Genomic DNA, 22,139 nt, shown 5'->3' on the forward strand with positions numbered 1-22,139 from the left:
GACCTCTTCGTATTTCAGTTCTTCATTCAGATTGCCGTCGAGTAGCAGGGGGTGCGACCTCGAGAATATGACTCGAGTCGGGAATGTATCTTTTTAGCTGTGAAACGTAGAAGATGTCGTGGGTTCTTGACATGTCTGGTGGAATGGCTAGTCGATAAGCTTAGGTTCCAACTTTTTCTAGAATCTCGAAGTGTCCTACATTTCTTGGGTTTAATTTTTCGGATTTGCTGAAACGGTCTACTCCCTTCATAGGTGAAATCTTGACATAAGCCTTTTCACCGACTTCAAATTCTAACGGTATTTTTTTCAAGTTAGCTCAGCTCTTTCGTCGATCTTGTGCTGGCTTGAGTTTATCCCAGATGATAACTATTTTATCAACTGTTACTTGAACAGTTCAGGTACTGTGATAGCTTTCTCTCCGATTCAATACTTCCATGATAATTATTGTTATCAGCAAATTCAATCAAAGGGGGGTGTTTACTTCAATTTCCTCTGAAATCTATGGCACATGCCCTAAGAATATCTTCAAGAGTCTGTATTTTTATTCTCAGTCTTTCCATCAGTTTGGGATTGACAATCCGTGCTGAGAGTGATCTTGGTACCCATAGCTTCCTGAAAACATTTCCAAAATCGGAAAGAACTTTGGGTCTCTATTGGATAAAATGCTTGTAGTAACACTATGTAGTCCTTTTGGCTTAGCGCATCAGCTATCTTGTTAGCCTTAGGTCATAATCTTTCAATAGTTCGATCCACCGTCTTTGCATCATGTTTAACTCCTTTTGTGTGTATTTGAGGCATTGATGATTGATAAATATCTCACGTTTGGTACCAAAGAATTTGATTCTATGGATCTTTGACACAAATAAAATTGTGGCTAATTTAATATCATGTGTTGGATAATTTTGCTCACATGGTTTTAATTTTCTCGATGCATTGCCAATTACTTGCCCCTCTTGAATATGAACAAATCACAATCCTCGTTTGATGCATCATTGTAAATTGTGAAATTCTTGCCTTCTTCGGGAAGTACTAATACTAGCGAGTTTCTTTTTCAGGATCTAAAAACTCTTCTCACATTCTTCACTCTAATTGAATTTAGAGTTCTTCTGAGTGAGCTTGGAGAGCGAAAGAAAATCCTTCAACACATTTTCTTAATAGCCAACTAATTTCTATTCCAGTTTTCGGTAAAGGCCAATCCATGATTGTCCCACCTTCTTGTGACCCACTGATATGCCTATTTATGAGATTATATGACCCAAGAACGTTATGCTTTTTAGTCAAAATTCATATTTCTTAAACTTAGTATGTAGTTATTTTTCTCTGAGCATCTGCAGAGTAAGAAAAAGATCTTCCTCGCGGTCTTCCTCACTTGTTGAATATGCAATAATGTCATCAATAAATACTACCACAAACTTGTCGAGGAATTTCTTGAACACTGAGTTCTATGAATGCTGTTGGAGCATTGGTCAGGCCAAAAGGTATTATCGTGAACTCATAGAATCCATACCTTGTTTTGAAGGCTATTTAGGAATATCCTCTGCTTTCACCATTAGTTGTGGTAGCATGATCTTAGATCGAGCTTCAGAAAGATCTTAGCTCCTTTTAACTGATTGAAAAGGTCATCTATTCTTGGAAGATAACATTTGTTCTTGATCTTATTGAGTTCTTTGTAGATTGACACACTATCTTGTACTTTCACCATTCTTCTGTACCAATAAGGCTGAAGCTCCCCAAGGAGAGGCACATGGTTTGATTTTTTTTTGACTAACAAATCTTGGAATTGATCTTTTAGCTCATTGAGTTCAACTGAAATCATTCGCTAGGGTTCCTTAGATATTAATGCAGTACGAGCTATCAAGTTACTTTCAAATTCTGCTTCACGGTTTGAGATAATTCAAAGTAACACTTCCAGAGCTCTTACACTACATGAATATTTTATATCTTGAGCTCAATTCCTTCTTTCTCTTCTCTCATTATTGCTAGTTAGACTTCTTCGTCATACTCCATGGCTTTCTAAAAAAGAAGGATTTCTGTTCATTGTTCTTGCCATAAAATATGATTTATTCTTGGATTGGATTTTGGCATTCTTACCCCGAAAATCTACCATTGCATGATTCTTGTCCAACTAATCAATTCCCATAATGACATTGAAATTTACCATAGTACCCTGAATAAAATCAGCACTGAATATATGTGTATCCATACTTATTTTATTCTATCTTAAAATTATCACGATTACAATATCAAAACTTAAAACGAATATAGAATCTTATAACATAACTCATTATCAGCCTATTGACTTAAGTCTCAATAATTATAGCCTAGTTAAAATTTCTTTCAACCTTATACGGAAGAAACTAATTCCTCAAACAATTCTTCTTTTACTAAATCTTTCTTTAATCAAGATTATGAGCCTAGCATGCTTTAACACAAACAAGTTTCGTTGAACGTCTTTCTCCTCAAATCTAATTTTTTTTGTACTATAAGATGAGTCAGAACTTATTATGTATGCTACATTTCCTCGACGTCCATCAATATCTTACTTTATTTTCATAAGAAAGTGACCTAACAATAATATAAATTCCTTAATAGATATTATTTCTTACCTTCATAAGATATTATGAAATCCTACATATTTAAATTTAGCACTCAGCATCCCAAATTTAATGTACATAACGTTAATTATTGACACAAGAATCAACTTCTACATCTGAATATTAAAGCTTATATAATTCTTATCTCATATTTTCATAAATAATTTATTATCCCCGAGTCGTTTCAGAAGCTGCAAATTTCGAAGCCTACCTTTAAAAATTCTGTAAGTGAGTTTTTGTTATATTTTCGTTTGTAATTTTAAACCTGGATATATATATCTTGACATGCATTTATGTGTGTCTTCATTTTCGAAAAATACAGTCTGTTCTTTTAAAATTTTGATCGATGTTAAGTTATTCTGGTTTTCGATATTATTTGACTCTGCTGTATTCGTCTAAAATTCTGATAAGTTTTGTTCGATAAAAATCTGAATTATGTGATGCACTGTTACAACTCTATTTGAAATGGGACGAGAATTTTAATTCTGTCTGGCTCCTATTGATGGGTATAAAACCATGTTCTGTCTGGCCCCCATCAGTGGGTATAAAACTGTGTTCTGGCCTCACCTCTTAGAGGACTAATATATTTGGGACAATTTGACCATGGAAATGAGATGAGTAACAGTGTTGTATTTGTTCTGAATTGTTATGAATCGTTCTGATATGTTTTTGAACTGCTCTGATTCGTCTGATAACCTTTGTCTCATATTTGGTTCGGTTTTGTTATGATAAGTTAAAAGTATTGAGTTTTGAAAGTTTGTTAAAATGATGTTTTAAAGATTAAGTTCTATATGTATCATTGGAAATCGATCGACCCCCACTTGCTGAGTGTTTCCCAAAACACTCACCCCTTACAAATTGCAGATAAAAAATGAAGAGCAACTGAATAAAAAGGAACAAGAAGCTTTTTGGGGATGGTAATAGATGAAGAAGATCAAGAGTCAAGATTTTTACTTTCCTTTTGTTTAGTTTCCTCTTCCGCAACTCTGATGTAATTTTTATTCTATTGTCAATGTAAAGACAATGTTTTATTTATGAAAAAGACTGGTTATTTGGCATTTCGATATGAGGCTTAATTGTTTTCAAGTTATTGTTAAACAATGCCGGATGTCACCGACGCTTCGGTCTCGGGACGTGACATCTAGAGTTATTTATAGTGTTGTTTGATTTTTAACTAAGAGTTTCATGTTAGAGAGTAATAAGTCCTTAATGAAGTGAATTTGTACAAATGTCGTATAAATCAAAGTATTTTAGTGTATATTCTTTCCTAAATGGAAGAAATGGTAACATAAAAATTTTTAATCTTCGAACATCTATAAATATCATGCCTCATTTACTTGCGATTTATATTTTTGTCCACATTATTATCATAATCTAGCCGCATTGTTAAACATTTTCTTACATTGAATATATTGTATCACTAGTCTAGTCGGATCTTTTCTGCACTCAAAATCTTTTAAGAGGTTCAATTACTTCTAGTCATTAAAAAAAGACATTAACAGCTAATAATTGTTAATTTAAGCTCGAGTTTTTAATTTTTTAAAAATAGTTCATTCAGCTCCTTCTAAACTCTTTCCTGATCCATACACACTGTATAATAAAAATTAATAAATGTAAGTTTTTTCGTAAATAATATGTTTAAAAAAATACTTAAATGATAAATTTGATTATAAAAATTATTTTAAGACACTAAAATTGTTACTCTATATTTCTTTTTGTTGGATATAATGATTAGTTGAAAGAAAATAGTTTTTTTAACTTATTAAAAATTAAAGTTTGAAGACATGTGATAAATTATTAAAAAAGGAATCAAACTTCACTTGATCTTTAAAAATTTGAAATAATACATATATAAAGATGAAATAAAAGTAGAAATTATTTTAATTATTATTTGTGTTTTGTTTTATATTTATGTATATTGACAAATTTAATTATAATTTTTGAGTAATTAAAGTTTTTGGCAAACTAATTTAAGACTAAGGGCAATTAACAAACTTAAAGAAGAAGAGAACAATCAATGAAATGTTGTTATTATCAACTTATATTACAAAACGTAAAGACCATTTCCGAGCAAGCATTGGAATGGCACAGTTCAAGCCATGTATGTATGGCGCAACAAATATTAGTAACTTTTATTTTGGTACGAGATATGTGATAGTTCGTCGACTGGTCCAAGAAGATCTAGGATATGGTCAATAAGGTCTAGCTAGTTAATACATTAAATGACAAAGGTTGTCCAAGATCTCAAGCTAGTTATGTTAATCACAATTGACGACATCTTCACATGAGTTTCAAAAGGGAGAGAGAATATTCATGAAGACTTTACCTTTTAGGGGTACCAATGGTTTGGGACATGATCTTAATATGTCTTCTTCAATTCTTGTTTCATTATCATCTTAATGAAGTAGTCGCATGACCCATTTGTTAGAATAGATGTCCTGCAAACCAACGGTTGGCTATGGAATTTATTGACTATTTATGGTTTCATTTTATTTTATCTGTATAAATAAAGTCCTTGATTATGCTTTAATACAAATAAATCGTAATTCGATCTTCAAACTCATTTATAAACACTGTATATTTTAAATTCGTTTCTAGTCGATTCAGCCGCCTAAAATAAGGATAAAGGCCGCTTGTGTAGTTCCCAAATTCTGTACACGTATAACCCATGCATTTATTTAATTGTTAAATCATTTGATTAATTTATTTTTACCATGCATGATTTATTTAAATGCATTATTTTAAATTACTTATGTTATATGATGCACGTTAAAATGTTTTTCAAGTTTCATGTTTCAGGCGATTATTTGAGGCGAGATTGAGGAAAAGACCCGGTGACGATTTTGGGCAATTGTAATGGAGTATTTTATTTTTAAGTTAGGATCGGGGCGTATTAATTTAATTATTAAGTTTCAGTATTTTATAGCCTAAATCATCTATTTAGATATTTTATGATTTTGTTAAATTTTTTTAAAGTTTTGGCACTTGTACAAGTTATTTTAAATTTAGAGGTTTTATTAATTAAGGGAGAGTTAGTATTTTTAAATTAGCTAGTTAATTTTTAATTAAGCAAATTTATTCCCTAATTACTACAAACTCACGCCACACACACACTACACGCTTTACACACTTTTACACACACCTAGACCCCCTCAACACACACACATAATTCATTCAGATTTTATTTTTTTTGAGAGAGCAAAACCTAGGTTCCTAAGAACCCTAGCAGCCGCCCCACTTCCCCATTGAAATTCCAGCAAATTTCACTGGTTTCCTTCAAAGAAAAATCGAGCCAAGTCGTCCTGGATCGACATCGCTTCTTTCTCCGCTTCGATATCGTCGTTCCGATAAAGTTTATCATCATAAGGCACGTATATTCATTTTATTTCTGTGTCGATCATGTCATAGTATGCGTTGAAATGTATTTTGTATGAAAATCATGTGAATGTTGTGTAGAAGTTTGAGCAATTATGTTTAGATCACTTTTGAAACCGTTTTTGGATCTAAAATCACGTTTTTGCTGTCTTTTTAAATATTGCGAATTTTTGGTCATGATTTCGAGAAAACTTTCAACAAAAAAATCATAGAACTTTTTGATACCTTCGATTTGATGTAAAATTCAAAAATTTTGAATGAAAATTGAGTGAGTTATGACCGTTTTAGTGGGACTGCTCAAACTGCGTTTTTCCGAAAAATATGTTATTGATGAATTCTTGAAGTTTTATTGTTGCAGGCTTCGTTGGGGATCGATGAGTGATCGCTGCTGCATATAAGTATATTGTTAATGATGTTGGGATGGTTATTGGCGTTTCGTTTCGTGTCGTTAGGCACTTGGGAGGACGAGCAGTCGTAAAAACTATTTTGGTGTCAAAATTTGAGGTTATGGGTTTTATTGTATTGCGTGTGGTGCGTCGTTTATTTGGGAACGTTTGGGACGTTTTTATGGAGTCGATTCAGTGTCATAGTGTCCTAGGATGAGTCTTGATGGATTGGATAAAGAATCGTATTATTGAGTTAGGAGTATTAAGATGCAAGTCGCGGAGTCCAGTAGACTCGGCGCCCGAGCGTCACCTTCACTATTTAGAGTTTTATTTTTGTAAGCTCGGCGCCCGAGCCCGAGCGCCACTCTTTCTGTTCGAGTGCAGGTCTCCAGAAGACCTGGCGCTCGAGCGGTAACATATTACCGCCCGAGCGCCACCCCATCTGTGAGAATGTTTGGTTTCCACTCATGTTCAAGTTCAAATAGTGAGTTCATGTCTTTTATTGTTGGGAAATGTTCACACGTCATCTTAGAGTGTGTCTCGGGGTTTGATGTCATGGTTAGTACGATTAAACGAGGTCAAGTCCCGAGTGATCTAGAATGTCATAAGCTACTTAGTCACTTTAGTGTGAGCTTGAGTACCTAAGTCTAAGTTATGCAAGTTAAGTATCTTAAAATCATGTTAGTCTGTGCAGCAGCGGCCCCAAAGCGAGCTCTAACGAATCCGTCAACGCCAAGTAAGTATGTTCGACGTGCAAAAAAAAAATTTCAAGTTTTTGAGGTATGCTAATTGTCTTGTGACCAAATTATGTATGGGATTGGAAAGCGTTAAATCATGAACGGGGACCAACCCAGCCTGTTAAATTATGAATGGGCTTAGATCAGGATTGGAAAGCGTTAAATCATGAACGGGGACCAATTCACCCGTTAAAGCATGAACGGGGATCTCATGTATGTGGCGGTGGATATGTCCCTGTCAGCCCAGTACTGTGGTTAGTCTGATCAGACGATTATGTTATGGGTCACTTGCTTTGAAACATGCCTCTAAGAAAAATGATGAGATTATGTATGTTCAAGTACGTTCTAGTATGCAGCATGTTTAGAAAAGTTTTCACGTTATGGCACGTCTATGTTGTGTAAGCATGTTCTAGTTCATTTCAAGCTCAAGTATGTATGTCATATTTTGAAGTTGCATGTGGTTTTATTACGTATTATTCGTTACTTCCAATTTATACGTGTTGAGTCTTTAGACTCACTAGACTTGATCGATGCAGGCGAGGATGTTTATGAGGAGGCTGGAGATGGGGACCAAGGAGCATGCTTGGACTGAGCGGGAGGCTAAAACCGAGGACCGCCCAAGTTTTAATGACATTTGAACTGTTTAAATACTCCGATTTATGTTCCTGTTTTGCTGACCTTGCAAATACTTTTGGCAAACATTGTTTTGAGATCTTCCGTTGCAACTATTTTTGAGACGTACAATTTACTTTATCAAAATTTGAAGGTTCACGATTTATTTAAGAAAATTTTAAATTTTTCCGCAAATTTTAAGTAGTAAAAGTACGGTATGTTACAGTTGATATCAGAGTGGTGTTCTTGTAAAGGGTTACGCCTACTGACAGTCGCAAGAAGCTCATGAAGTCACACCTCAAGTCTGTAAGTTTCAAAGTTTTGCATTATGTATGTAGTAAGCATTGAATCATGATTTCAGCATGTCCATGTTTTTAATTCAAATTACGTGCATCTTATGCTATTAGTATCATGTTCATGCATATTGGGTTTACGTGGTGGGTAAATTGTTGGAACAGTATGCCTCCTAGACGCGTGATTAACCGCGAAGCTAGAGAGAAGAACCGAGAGGCCCAAAATGAGGAGAGGGTCACTCCTCCTCGTCCACCTCCGGATATGCAGGGGCAGATGCTTGCAGGTAGGACGCAGTTCTTCGCGCAGTTTGCGGGGAACCAGGCTGCAGCGAATGCAGGGGCAAGGCCCAGACCTAAAGCGGTGTATGAGAGGTTTCAGAGGATGAATCCTAAGGAGTTTTCGGGAACTACGGACCCGATGGTGGAAGAGGGATGGATTAAGTCCATCGAAGTGATCTTTGATTTCATGGAGCTGCAGGATGCAGACCGAGTCCGTTGTACCATATTTCTTCTAGCAGAGGATGCCAGGCGTTGGTGGGATAGTGCGTCGGTGGCAGTTAATTTGCCAACTTTGTCTTGGAATGGGTTTAAGGAAATATTCTTCGTCAAGTACTTCACTGAGGAAGTACGATCCAGACTTACCAGAGAGTTCATGTCGCTGCGACAGGGAGACAGCAGCGTGGCAGACTTCGTCCGGAAGTTTGAGAGGGGGTGTTACTTTGTGCCCCTGATAGCTAATGATGCCCGGGAGAAGTTGAGGCATTTTATGGATGGATTGCGGCCGGTCTTGCGCCGTGACGTTCGAGTTGCTGGTCCTGCTACTTACTCAGTTGCCGTATCGAGAGCTTTGGCGGCAGAGCAAGATCATAGGGATATTGAGGCTGACAGGCAGGGCAAGAGGCCTTACCAGGCACCACCGCATCAACAGCAGCAGCATCAGAGGCCCCAGTTCAAGAAACCTTACCAGGGACAGCAAGGGAAGAAGCCTTATCAAGGACCACCGAAAGGCAAGGGTCCTATTCAGCAGCAGAAGGCGCCTCAGAGACCTGGGAATTTTCCAGTGTGTCCTAAATGCAATCGCCAGCATCCGGGAGAGTGTTTACACAGATCAGGCAAGTGCTTTAAATGTGGAGCAAGTGACCACATGTCGAAGGAGTGCCCACAATGGAAGCAGCCAACCCAGGGCAGGGTATTCGCCATGCATGCTCAGGAGGCGAACCCAGACACTACACTGTTGACGGGAAATATCTTCATTAAGAGATTAGCCACGAAGGCCCTGATAGATTCGGGAGCCACTCACTCTTTCATCTCGGAGGCATTCGCTAATCATTTAGGCATCAAGTCTATCGGCCTTGATGTGAACTATTCAGTGACAGTCCCATCAGGGGAAGAACTGTTAGCTACCAGTGTGGTCAGAGATATTGATCTAGAACTGCAGGGCCACCTGGTGTATGCCGACCTGATAGTATTGTCAATGCCAGAATTCAACATTATCTTGGGAATGGACTGGCTGACGAAGAACCGAGTCCTGATTGACTTTCAGAAGAGATCAGTGTTGGTCAGACCGATGGGAATGGAGCAGTTTCTATTTGAGCCAGACAGATGGAGAAGCTTCCCTCGTATGATCTCCTGCATGCAGGCACGAAGACTTATTTCTAAGGGGTGTCAGGCTTTCTGGGCCAGCATTGTTTCGGCACCTGATGCGCCCACTCCATCCATATAAGATGTGCCGGTAGTCAGAGACTTCCCAGACGTCTTTCCTGACGACGTCATAGGTCTTCCATCAGATAGAGAGGTGGAGTTTTCCATTGATCTTATGCCAAGCACAGTGCCAATATCCAAGACACCGTACCGATTAGCTCAAGCTGAGATGCTAGAACTTAAACAGCAGATACAGGAGCTTCTTGACAAGGAATTTATTCGCCCTAGTTTCTCTCCATGGGGCGCACCAGTGCTGTTCGTAAAGAATAAAGATGGGAACATGAGGCTGTGTATCAATTACCGAGAGCTGAACAAGGTAACGATCAAGAACAAATACCCACTTCCAAGGATCGAGGACTTGTTTGATCAGTTGCAGAGAGCTTTAGTGTTCTCTAAGATAGATCTTCGATCGGGGTATCATCAGCTAAGGTGAAAGATGCAGATATTCACAAGACAGCCTTCAGAACCAGATATGGGCATTACGAGTTCTTAGTGATGCCGTTTGGATTGACGAATGCTCCAGCAATTTTCATGGACCTCATGAACCGAGTGTTTCAGCCTTACCTTGATCAGTTCGTTATAGTTTTCATTGACGATATTCTTATTTACTCGAAGAGCCATGAAGAGCATAGCCAGCATTTGAGGGCAGTTTTACAGATCCTGCAGAGTCGCAAGCTGTTTTCGAAGTTCAGTAAGGGTGAATTTTGGTTGGAGAAGGTAGCGTTTTTGGGGAATATAGTGTCTAGCAGTGGTATTGAGGTAGATCCAGCTAAGGTAGCAGCAGTAAAGGAATGGGTTGAACCAAAGAATGCATCAGAAATCCACAGTTTTTTGGGTTTAGCCGGTTACTACCGTAAGTTTATTCAGGGATTTTCTTCGATAGCAGTGCCACTCACTTCACTGACAAAGAAGAATGCAAAATTCGTGTGGAGTGATGAATGTCAGAAGAGCTTTGATACATTGAAGCAAGGTCTTATTTCAGCGCCGATATTAGCCATGCCAGCAGGGCAAGACGACTTTGTGTTGTACACCGATGCATCTAAGCTCGGTTTAGGTGCAGTATTGATGCAGCATGGTCGGGTTATAGCTTATGCTTCCAGGCAGTTGAAGGTACATGTGAAGAACTACCCGACTCAGGATCTTGAGTTAGCCGCTGTAGTCTTTGCGTTGAAGATTAGGAGACACTACTTGTACGGCGAAAAATGTCAGATTTTCACTGATCATAAGAGCCTCAAGTATTTCTTCACGCAGAAAGAACTAAATATGAGCCAGAGACGGTGGTTAGAGCTGGTAAAAGATTACGATTGTGAAATTAGCTACCATCCAGGGAAAGCTAATGTTGTGGCAGATGCCTTGAGCCGTAAAGTTGCAGTCGTAGCACAGTTTTCAGTACAGAGACCTCTTCAGTATGAGATTCAGAGGTTTGGATTAGAAGTTTATCGCAAGGGCAGAGCTCCGAAGCTATCTAATCTGACAGTGCAATCTTCTTTGCTAGACCGTATCCGAGCAGGTCAGTCTTCAGATGAGCAATTACAGAAGTGGAAACTGAAAGATGAAGCCAAGGGCAGTGTGCTCTACTCAGTGTCAGACGGTCTTGTGAGATACATGGGAAGAATGTGGGTGCCTAATGTAGATTCGATCATAGAAGATATCTTATCAGAGGCACATGCATCTCCGTATTCAATCTACCCAGAAGGTACCAAGATGTACAAGGACCTGCAGATCTTGTATTGGTGGCCAGGGATGAAGAGAGACATCCGCAGATTTGTGTCTGAATGCCTCACTTGTCAGCAGGTGAAGGCAGAGCATCAGAGACCAGCAAGATTGGTTAAGCAACTCCCCATCCCAGAGTGGAAATGGGAGAATGTTTCAATGGACTTTGTGGTTGGTTTGCCGAGGTCAGTCAGAGGATCGAATTCTATTTGGGTGGTAGTGGATCGACTCACTAAGTCAGCACATTTCTTGCCAGTGAAGACGACTTTCTCCATGATGCAGTATGCGGAGCTTTATATCAGGGAGATCATTCGATTGCATGGAATCCTAGTTACTATTGTGTCCGACAGGGACCCGAGGTTACTTCATCCTTTTGGAAGAGTTTGCATGCAGCCATGGGGACAAAAGTGCTATTCAGTACAGCTTTTCACCCGCAGACAGATGGCTAGTCTGAACAAGTGATTCAGATTTTGGAGGACTTATTGCGAGCCTGTATGATCGATTTCCAAGGGACTTGGGAATCTAAGCTACCTCTAGTGGAGTTTACATACAACAACAATTTTCAAGCATCTATTGGTATGGCTCCCTATGAAGCATTGTATGGAAGGAAGTGCAGATCGCCGATTCATTTGGGATGAAGTCGGTGAGAGAGCAGAACTTGGTCCAGAGATAGTTCAGCAGACTGCAGATGTGGTGGTCAAGATTCGAGATAGGATGAAGACCACAAAGAGTCGCCAAAAGAGCTATGCTGATAAGAGAAAGAGAAATCTCGAGTTTGCCGTGGGTGATCACTTTTTTGTAAAGATAGCACCTATGAAGGGTGTTATGAGATTTGGGAAGAGAGGCAAGCTGAGTCCGAGATTTATTGGACCGTTTGAGATTCTTGACAGGGTTGGGACACTAGCTTATCGTGTAGCCCTTCCGCCGAATCTGGTCGGGGTACACAACGTGTTCCACGTCTCGATGCTGAGGAAGTACCTAGCTAATCCTTCCATATTCTGAGCTATGAGCCGCTACAGCTTACTCCAGACCTGTCTTATGAGGAAAGACTCGTCCAAATCCTAGACAGATAGGAGCGCAGACTCCGGAACAAAGTGACCAAGTTGGTCAAAGTCCTGTGGCTAAACCAATCAGTGGAGGAAGCCACTTGGGAGTCCGAAGTGGACATGAGGATTCGCTACCCGGAGTTGTTCGGCAAGATTTAATTTTGAGGACGAAATTTTTATAAGTGGGGGAGGAACTGTAGTGCCCAAATTCTGTACACGTATAACCCATGCATTTATTTAATTGTTAAATCATTTGATTAATTGATTTTTACCATGCATGATTTATTTAAATGCATTATTTTAAATTACTTATGTTATATGATGAACGTTAAAATGTTTTTCAAGTTTCATGTTTCAGGCGATTATTCGAAGCGGGATTGAGGAAAAGACCCGATGACGATTTTGGGCAATTTTAATGGAGTATTTTATTTTTAAGTTAGGATCGGGGTGTATTAATTTAATTATTAAGTTTCAGTATTTTAGAGCCTAAATCATCTATTTAGATATTTTATGATTTTGTTAAATTTTTTCAAAGTTTTGGCACTTGTACAAATTATTTTAAATTTAGAGGTTTTATTAATTAAGAGAGAGTTAGTATTTTTAAATTAGCTTGATAATTTTTAATTAAGCAAATTTATTCCCTAATTACTACAAACTCACGCCACACACACACACTACATGCTTTACACACTTTTACACACACCTAGAGCCGATCAACACACACACACATAATTCATTCAGGTTTTATTTTTTTGAGAGAGCAAAATCTAGGTTCCTAAGAACCCTAGCAGCCGCCCCACTTCCCCATTGAAATTCCAGCAAATTTCACTGGTTTCCTTCAAAGAAAAATCGAGCCAAGTCGTCCTGGATCGACCTCGCTTCTTTCTCCGCTTCGGTATCGCCGTTTCTGTAAAGTTTATCATCATAAGGCATGTATATTCTGTTTCTTTCTGCGTCGATCATGTCATAGTATGCGTTGCAATGTATTTTGTATGAAAATCATGTGAATGTTGTGTAGAAGTTTGAGCAATTATGTTTAGATCACTTTTGAAACCGTTTTTGGATCTAAAATCACGTTTTTTGCTGTCTTTTTAAATGCTGCGAATTTTTGGTCATGATTTCGAGAAAACTTTCAACACAAAAATCGTAGAACTCTTTGATACCTTCGATTTGATATAAAATTCAAAACTTTTGGATGAAAATTGAGTGAGTTATGACCGTTTTAGTGGGACTGCTCAAACTGCGTTTTTCCGAAAAATATGTTATTGATGAATTCTTGATGTTTTATTGTTGCAGGCTTCGTTGGGGATCAACGGGTGATCGCTGCTGCATATAGGTATATTGTTAATGATGTTGGGATGGTTATTGACGTTTCGTTTTGTGTCGTTAGGCACTTGGGAGGACGAGAAGTCGCAAAAATTATTTTGGTGTCAAAATTTGAGGTTATGGGTTTTATTGTATTGCGTGTGGTGCGTCGTTTCTTTGGGAACGTTTGGGACGTTTTTATGGAGTCGAGTCAGTGTCATAGTGTCCTAGGATGAATCTCGATGGATTGGTTAAAGAATCGTATTATTGAGTTAGGAGTATTAAGATGCAAGTTACGGAGTCCAGTAGACTCGGCGCCCGAGCGGTAATGTTTTACCGCCCGAGCGCCACTCTTTCTGTTCGAGTGCAGGTCTCCAGAAGACCTGGCGCTCGAGCGGTAACATATTACCGCCCGAGCGCCACCCCATCTGTGAGAATGTTTGGTTTCCACTCATGTTCAAGTTCAAATAATGAGTTCATGTCTTTTATTGTTGGGAAATGTTCACACGTCATCTTAGAGTGTGTCTCGGGGTTTGATGTCATGGTTAGTACGATTAAACGAGGACAAGTCCCGAGTGATCTAGAATGTCATAAGCTACTTAGTCACTTTGGTGGTGAGATTGAGTACCTAAGTCTAAGTTATGCAAGTTAAGTATCTTAAAATCATGTTAGTCTGTGCAGCAGCGGCCCCAAAGAGAGCTCAAACGAATCCCTCAACGCCAAGTAAGTATGTTCGACGTGCAAAGAAAATATTTTCAAGTTTTTGAGGTATGCTAATTGTCTTGTGACCAAATTATGTATGGGGTTGGAAAGAGTTAAATCATGAACGGGGACCAACCCACCCCGTTAAATTATATATGAACGGGTTTAGATCAGGATTGGAAAGCTTTAAATCATGAACGAGGACCAATCCACCCGTTAAAGCATGAACGTGGATCTCATGTATGTGGCAGTGGATACGTCCCTGTCAGCTCAGTACTGTGGTTAGTCTGATCAAGCGATTATGTTATGGGTCACTTGCTTTGAAACGTGTCTTTACGAAAAATGATGAGATTATGTATGTTTAAGTACGTTCTAGTATGCAGCATGTTTAAGAAAAGTTTTCATGTTATGGCACGTCTATGTTGTGTAAGCATGTTCCAGTTCATTTCAAGTTCAAGTATGTATGTCCTATTTTGAAGTTGCATGTGGTTTTATTAAGTATTATTCATTACTTCCAGTTTATAGGTGTTGAGTCTTTAGACTCACTAGACTTGATCGATGCAGGCGAGGATGTTTATGAGGAGGCTGGAGGTGGGGACCAAGGAGCAGGCTTGGAATGAGCGGGAGGCTAAACCCGAGGACAGCTTAAGTTTTAATGACATTTGAACTGTTTAAATACTCCGATTTATGTTACTGTTTTGATGACCTTACAAATAATTTTGGCAAACATTGTTTTGAGATCTTCCGTTGCAACTATTTTTGAGACGTACTGTTTTCTTTATCAAAATTTGAAGGTTCACGATTTATTTAAGAAAATTTTAAAATTTTCCTCAAATTTTAAGTAGTAAAAGTACGGTACGTTACAGCTTGAGCTTGAGACTAGAATTTGTGATGTTGTATACCGTGTTTCATGGTAAAGGCATAGAGATGTCAAATCATGCAGAAAGGTAATCATGTGATGATTGTACCGAACAATCCTCCCTCGAACTTTCCAAGTGGTTATCGTTCATTGAGATGAAAAGCATGTGGTTGTGATTGTACATGTTTAGTCTTCACGACCTGATACAACACTGGGGTTCTAAATACAAGGATTGTGCTTTCACTCGTATTACCAACTCTGCGAGGGTCACAAGGTGGCGAGGTTTAGTGCAATTGCGACATGTGTAGGAGCCAGTGCATTGTAGTCAGAAATTCACCACTAACCTATAAGCGTGGATATCCTATGTGATATAAAGAAATAACAGTGCATTAAATCTCTGGTCAGAGTGTGAGATGTACATTAGAGAAAGAATTCTCTAGTTGTACATACGATGGCACTATGAATGTTTCATGATTGTATTACATAGCTATCGAATCTAATATGTAACCCTCGATGAACCAATGATTGCAGATTCTATTGGGATTTATAAGATGAAGGGACCGTATTGTACGTTAATCATAACCGATTGGTTCTTGTAACCTCTATCAGTGAAACCTAGGAAATCATGGGGCGATGCTACTAGACGCTCTTACCATGATTCGATGAGTTTAATCAAAAAATGATCTCTGACATTCTCATGATCAAATGTTGGTACATGGAATGGGGAAAATTAGTGTAAGCTCGAATAAAAGAAGTGGTACTGAATCACAAAGAGTTGTGAACCCACGGTTAGCTGTATCTCTGAATCATTGAGGGTCACACAGGTACTGATTTACTTGTTCTCATTGAGATAATAAATTCAATGAGTTGAATTTATAAGAAATAAGTTAGATATGATCAATCGATAACTTCATAAATAAAGTTTATAAAAGCTTATACAAATATTGAGAGCATGAATGCTAAAATAGTCAAAGAGAGTGCACATGTCTTATTTAGACATGGGTGATCTGGAAATTAAAGTATGCATCATAATAACAAACAAGTTGAAATTGCCACATCGATGATATTGGATCGTCGATCGAGATTATGATGAGATTAATATAATGGTAGCATAGATCATGGGCTTGTAAGAGCATAAGCTCATCATGCTAATTTATTAAAGTTCAAATTGACTTTAATAATTAAATTGCATTTTAATTGAATTAAAATTTATCTCATTAAGTTTTTATGAAATATGGTATTGATTTATGTAATAGGAAAATATTCATGATACTATAATTTAAAAACTTGCACACGAAGAAAAATAATTTTAATGCATTATTCTGGGTGTGCTAATTTCAAGAGTCATAGATTTATTGAAATCTATTAACTTAATTAATATGATTAATTAATGAAATAACAATTTGTTAAAATAATAAAAAGATATATATTACTTTAATGTGGGTGATGGAGATTCCAAAGCCAAAAAGTAGGGAAAAATAAATCGCCATATTTTTTGCTCTCAAAAAAAGTGTTTTGTACCATTTTGTTTTCTTGATCTCAAACACAAAATATCTTCTACAATTTCTCGTGGAAGTTAGAATATGAACAAGTAACCCGATCTTAGACCTGATTTGGAGATTGAAGAAAGAATTTTCAAGAAATTGTTTGTATAAAATTACAAAAAGAGCTACATTCGCTAATAACGGAGTAGTTGGTGCCAAATGAAATTTCACTAAAGGTATACAACAAAACATCCTATATGTTTATTCAATTTAAACCATACGAGTGTGTAAATATTTTGATTGTCAAAATAAAATTTTAAAACTTCCGCTACGATTTGGACACGAGAAAACCCATAACCCGATAGTGGTATCAGAGTCGGGTTCTCTATATCGTATGTTTTCATTTTATGTTGAATATTTTAATTCAAACCAATCAAGAAAATTTTTCAAAGAATTAATGCACCATAAAAATTTATTTAAATTTTTTTTAAAAAAAATTTAGACCATCCGGACTGCTCTAGGTAGTGCAATTTGCATGCATGTGCGCACGCAACTGCGACAATGTGTTGAAAGTCCTCACACCGCGCAACAGTTGTGCGCGCGGGGCGGGCGGAACGTCCGGCAGAGCGTCCGCACGCTGCGCGCCCCTGTTCGCCCAGGACAAGCACAGGTTGCTCGCACCTGCCCGATACAATCGGGCAGGGGGCGGCAGAGCAGGAAGGTGCTCGGACACCATGCTGGGTCGTGGACTTGAATTGTTCGGACCTAGGGTGCGATTTTATAATTTTACAAAATTTTGAATAAAATTGATATTTTATGAAAATTGTTCAATATTTCCTTAAAATAAAATTTTGCTAAATTGATAATTTTCCTGTAAGGTGATTAATTAGAATGCAATTTTAATTATTTATGGTAAAAATATGTTTTACAAGAAATCAATTATCATTGAATAAATTTGAAATTGAATAAAAATTTGATAAGATCGGATAAAAGGTGAAAGAGTGTTTAGAAGGGGGTTGAATAAACACTTAATGATTTTCACAACCTTTTCAAATATTGAGTCAGCTTATTATTATTATTATTATTATTATTATTATTATTATTATATTTTTCAATTATTTTGGAAAAACTGAAAAAATCCGACTTAGATAGTCACAGAGTACCGTTATCCGCCACTTAACCGAGAAATGAACTAGGATCTGCAAAAACAAAATGAAAATATCAAACAACTATTGTGGATCATATAAAGGCATAAAATCATCATTAAGAATTTCATTTTCTATAAAAGGCTTAAGTCTTTGTCCGTTAACTTTAAACACGTCCTTATTTTTAGGATTTTCAATATCAACAGCACCATGAGGATAAACAAATTTAACTATAAATGGTCCTGACCATCTCGATCTTAGTTTTCCTGGAAATAAATGCAAACGAGAATTATAAAGTAAAACTTTTTGTCCAATTTCAAATGACTTTCTCATAATATTTTTATCATGAAAGGCTTTAGTTTTATCTTTATAAATCTTTGAATTTTCATATGCATCATTTCTTAATTCTTCTAGTTCATTTAATTGCAATTTTCTTAATTTAGATGCATCATCTAAATTAATATTAAATGCTTTAATTGCCCAATAAGCTTTATGTTCAAGTTCAACCCGTAAATGACAATGTTTACCAAAAACTAACCTATATGGTGACATCCCTAATGATGTCTTAAATGCAGTTCTATATGCCCATAATGCATCAGTTAATCTTAAAGACCAATCTTTTCGATTTGGATTAACTGTTTTTTCTAAAATTTGTTTTATTTCTCTATTTGCAAGTTCAACTTGACCATTACTTTGAGGATGATATGGGGTAGAAACTTTATGTGTAATGCCATATTTTCTTAACAAAGAAGAAAATGATTTATTTATAAAATGACTTCCCCCATCACTAATTATTGCTCTAGGTATTCCAAATCGACTAAAAATATTTTCTTTTAAAAATTTTATAACAACTTTATGATCATTAGTTCTACATGCAATTGCTTCAATCCATTTTGAAACATAATCAACAGCGACTAAAATGTACGTATATCCAAAAGATAATGGAAATGGACCCATAAAATCTATCCCCCAACTATCGAATATTTCAATAATTATGATTGGATTTAAAGGCATCATGTTTCGTTTTGAAATTGATCCCATCTTCTGACAGTTTTCACAAGATTTGCAAAATAAATGCGTATCTTTGAATAAAGAGGGCCAATAAAATCCACATTGTAAGATTTTTGCAGCTGTTTTATTGGATGAAAAATGACCTCCACATGCTTCAGAATGACAAAATTTAATAACATTACTTACTTCATTGTCGGGTATGCATCGTCGAAAAATTTGGTCAGGACAATACTTAAACAAGTAAGGATCATCCCAATAAAATTTTTTAACTTCTATCAAGAATTTATTCTTATCCTGTGAATTCCAATGAGAAGGCATTTTATTTGTCACAATAAAATTTACAATGTTAGCAAACCAGGGCATAATAGTAGCATAAAACAACTGATCATCTGGAAAATTTTCATTTATTGGTATTTCATTATGAGATGATTCAGTCATTATTCTAGATAAATGATCGGCTACGACATTTTCTTTTCCTTTTTTATCTTTAATTATAATATCAAATTCTTGTAACAATAAAATCCACCGTATTAATCTTGGCTTAGCATCTTGTTTATTTGATAAATATTTTACGGCAGAATGATCAGTGTACACAATAGTAGTAGAACCAATTAAATAAGATCGAAACTTATCTAATGCAAATACTACTGAAAGTAATTCTTTTTCAGTAGTTGAATAATTTATTTGGGCACTATTTAAGGTTCTACTAGCATAATAGATTGCATACGGTTTTCCTTCTTTTCTCTGTCCTAACACAGCTCCTATAGCATAATCACTTGCATCACACATTAATTCAAATGGTAAAGACCAATCTGGAGGTTGTAAAATAGGTGATGTAATTAAAAGATTAATTATTTTTTTAAAAGCATTTTCACATTTCTGAGTCCATTCAAATTGTGTATCTTTTGTTAAAAGATTCGAAATTGGTTTAGATATTATGCTGAAATTTTTTATAAACCTTCTATAAAAACCTGCATGACCCAAGAATGATCGAACTTCTTTGACCGTTTTTGGTGATGTTAAATTAGCAATAACATCAACTTTGGCTTTATCAACTTCAATTCCTTTTTCAGATATCACATGACCTAACACAATCCCAGATTTAACCATATAATGACATTTTTCCCAATTTAAAACAAGATTTTTTTCTTCACATCGTTTTAATACTTCTTCTAGGTTTTTAAGACAATTTTCAAATGAGTTTCCAAAAACAGTTATATCATCCATAAAAACTTCTACAAATTCTTCAATCATATCACTGAAAATACTTAACATGCATCTTTGAAAAGTAGCCGGAGCATTACATAAACCAAATGACATTCTTTTAAATGCAAAAGTTCCGAAAGGACAAGTGAAAGTAGTTTTTTCTTGATCTTCTAATGATATAGGTATTTGATAATACCCCGAATACCCATCAAGAAAACAGTTATAAGAATTTCCTGCTACTTTTTCTAGAATTTGATCTAAAAATTGTAGTGAGAAATGATATTTTCTAGTTGAATCATTTAATTTTCTATAATCAATACACATACGCCAACTAGATGGAATCCTAGCTTGTAATAACTCTCCCTTTTCATTTTTTATAACAGTTATGCCTGACTTTTTAGGTACTACTTGAGTTGGACATACCCATTTACTATCTGAGATTGGATAGATAATTCCAGCGTCTAATAGTTTTAATACTTCATTCTTAACAACTTCCTTCATATGTGGATTTAACCTTCTTTGTGGTTGTTGATATGTTTTAGCATTTTCTTCCAAATGAATTTTATGTGTGCAAATTAAAGGATTTATACCTTTTATATCTTTCAAAGTCCATCCAATTGAATTTTTATATTTCTTAAGTAATTTAATTAATCTTCTTCTTGATTTGGTAGAAAAGTGGAAGAAATTACAACAGGAAATGTTTTATTTTCACCAAAAATACATATTTCAATTCGAATGGTAAAACTTTTAATTCAAGTTTTGTATTATCATCTTTTTTAANCAAGTGGTAAAATAGTTAATGATCCATATAGGAATGAAAACAAGGATCATTTAAAATCAAAGAGTAAGGATGATAATCCTGATACTTTTGAGAATGATGATACCTTAAATTCTAAAAAAATATGTTGAATGATAAATCATCTGAAATAGTAAATNGAGTTCTAGAGTCATATTTCCAAAAGACAATTTCATTATTCCATTTCGACAATTAATTAAAGCATTTGAAGTTGCTAGAAATGGTCGTCCCAATATTACNGAATATTTGAATTCATTAGCAGAAAATGCTCAAAATTGTAAAATTCTTAAAAGACTTATGTACGGTGAAGAGAAAATTGCATGTGAAGAAGAAAGCATTCTTGGCTGAACAAGTAAGTTCTATTCTTCAAAATAATTNTAATGTTGAAAAAGGATCTAATATTGGTTTTTTTATAATTGTTAACATAATTTGCTTATTCATGGAGACATTCTTTAAATGAAGGTAATGTTGGACAATCTTTTGTAGCATGATCATGTGTATCACATATATGACAAACAATTTCTTGAATACTTTTTAATTAACCACTCTTTTTCATTTCTAATGACTCAATTTTTCTTGCTAAAGATGCAAGTTTAGCTTGAATATCTATATCATCTTTAAGATTATAAATACCACCCCATTTGTTGAATTATTGATTTTAGTTGTTGGTGGTTCTATGGTGCCTATATTATCCCAATTTTGAGCATCTTCTGCTAATGAATCCAAATACTCCATAGCTTCATTTGGGTTTTTATCTACAAAAGTTCCATTACACATGAATTCTATCATTTGCCTATCTTTAGGTATTAGACCTTCATAAAAGTGAGAAACTATTCTCCATGTTTCAAAACCATGATGTAGGCATGTATTAAGTAATTCTTTATATCTATCCCAACATTGATAAAATGTTTCTCCTTGTTTTTGAGAAAAAGTAGTAATTTGTCTTTTAAAAGAGTTTGTTCTATGGGAAGGAAAAAACTTTTTGAGAAATTGTTGTTGCATTTCTTCCCATGATCTTATTGAACTTGATCTCAAATTTTGTAGCCATGTTTTAGCTTTATCTTTTAAAGAAAAAGGGAAAAGCTTTAATCGAACTATATCCATGCTACAATTTTGATCATTATAAGTGTTACAAACTTCCTCAAATTCTCTTAGATGTAAATATGGATTTTCA

General features: G+C 36.0%; 1 non-coding gene across 1 annotated transcript; it reads left to right on the forward strand.

Moving 5' to 3' along the window:
• The first annotated feature begins 21,812 nt into the window (after positions 1–21,812).
• On the forward strand, positions 21,813–21,923 carry LOC140974670 (small nucleolar RNA R71). The gene has a single exon (XR_012174828.1). It is a non-coding gene; the product is annotated as a small nucleolar RNA R71 (small nucleolar RNA).
• Positions 21,924–22,139: the final 216 nt, after the last annotated feature.

Source organism: Primulina huaijiensis, chromosome 3, assembly GCF_012295235.1.
Source record: "Primulina huaijiensis isolate GDHJ02 chromosome 3, ASM1229523v2, whole genome shotgun sequence".
Lineage (NCBI taxonomy): Eukaryota > Viridiplantae > Streptophyta > Magnoliopsida > Lamiales > Gesneriaceae > Primulina > Primulina huaijiensis.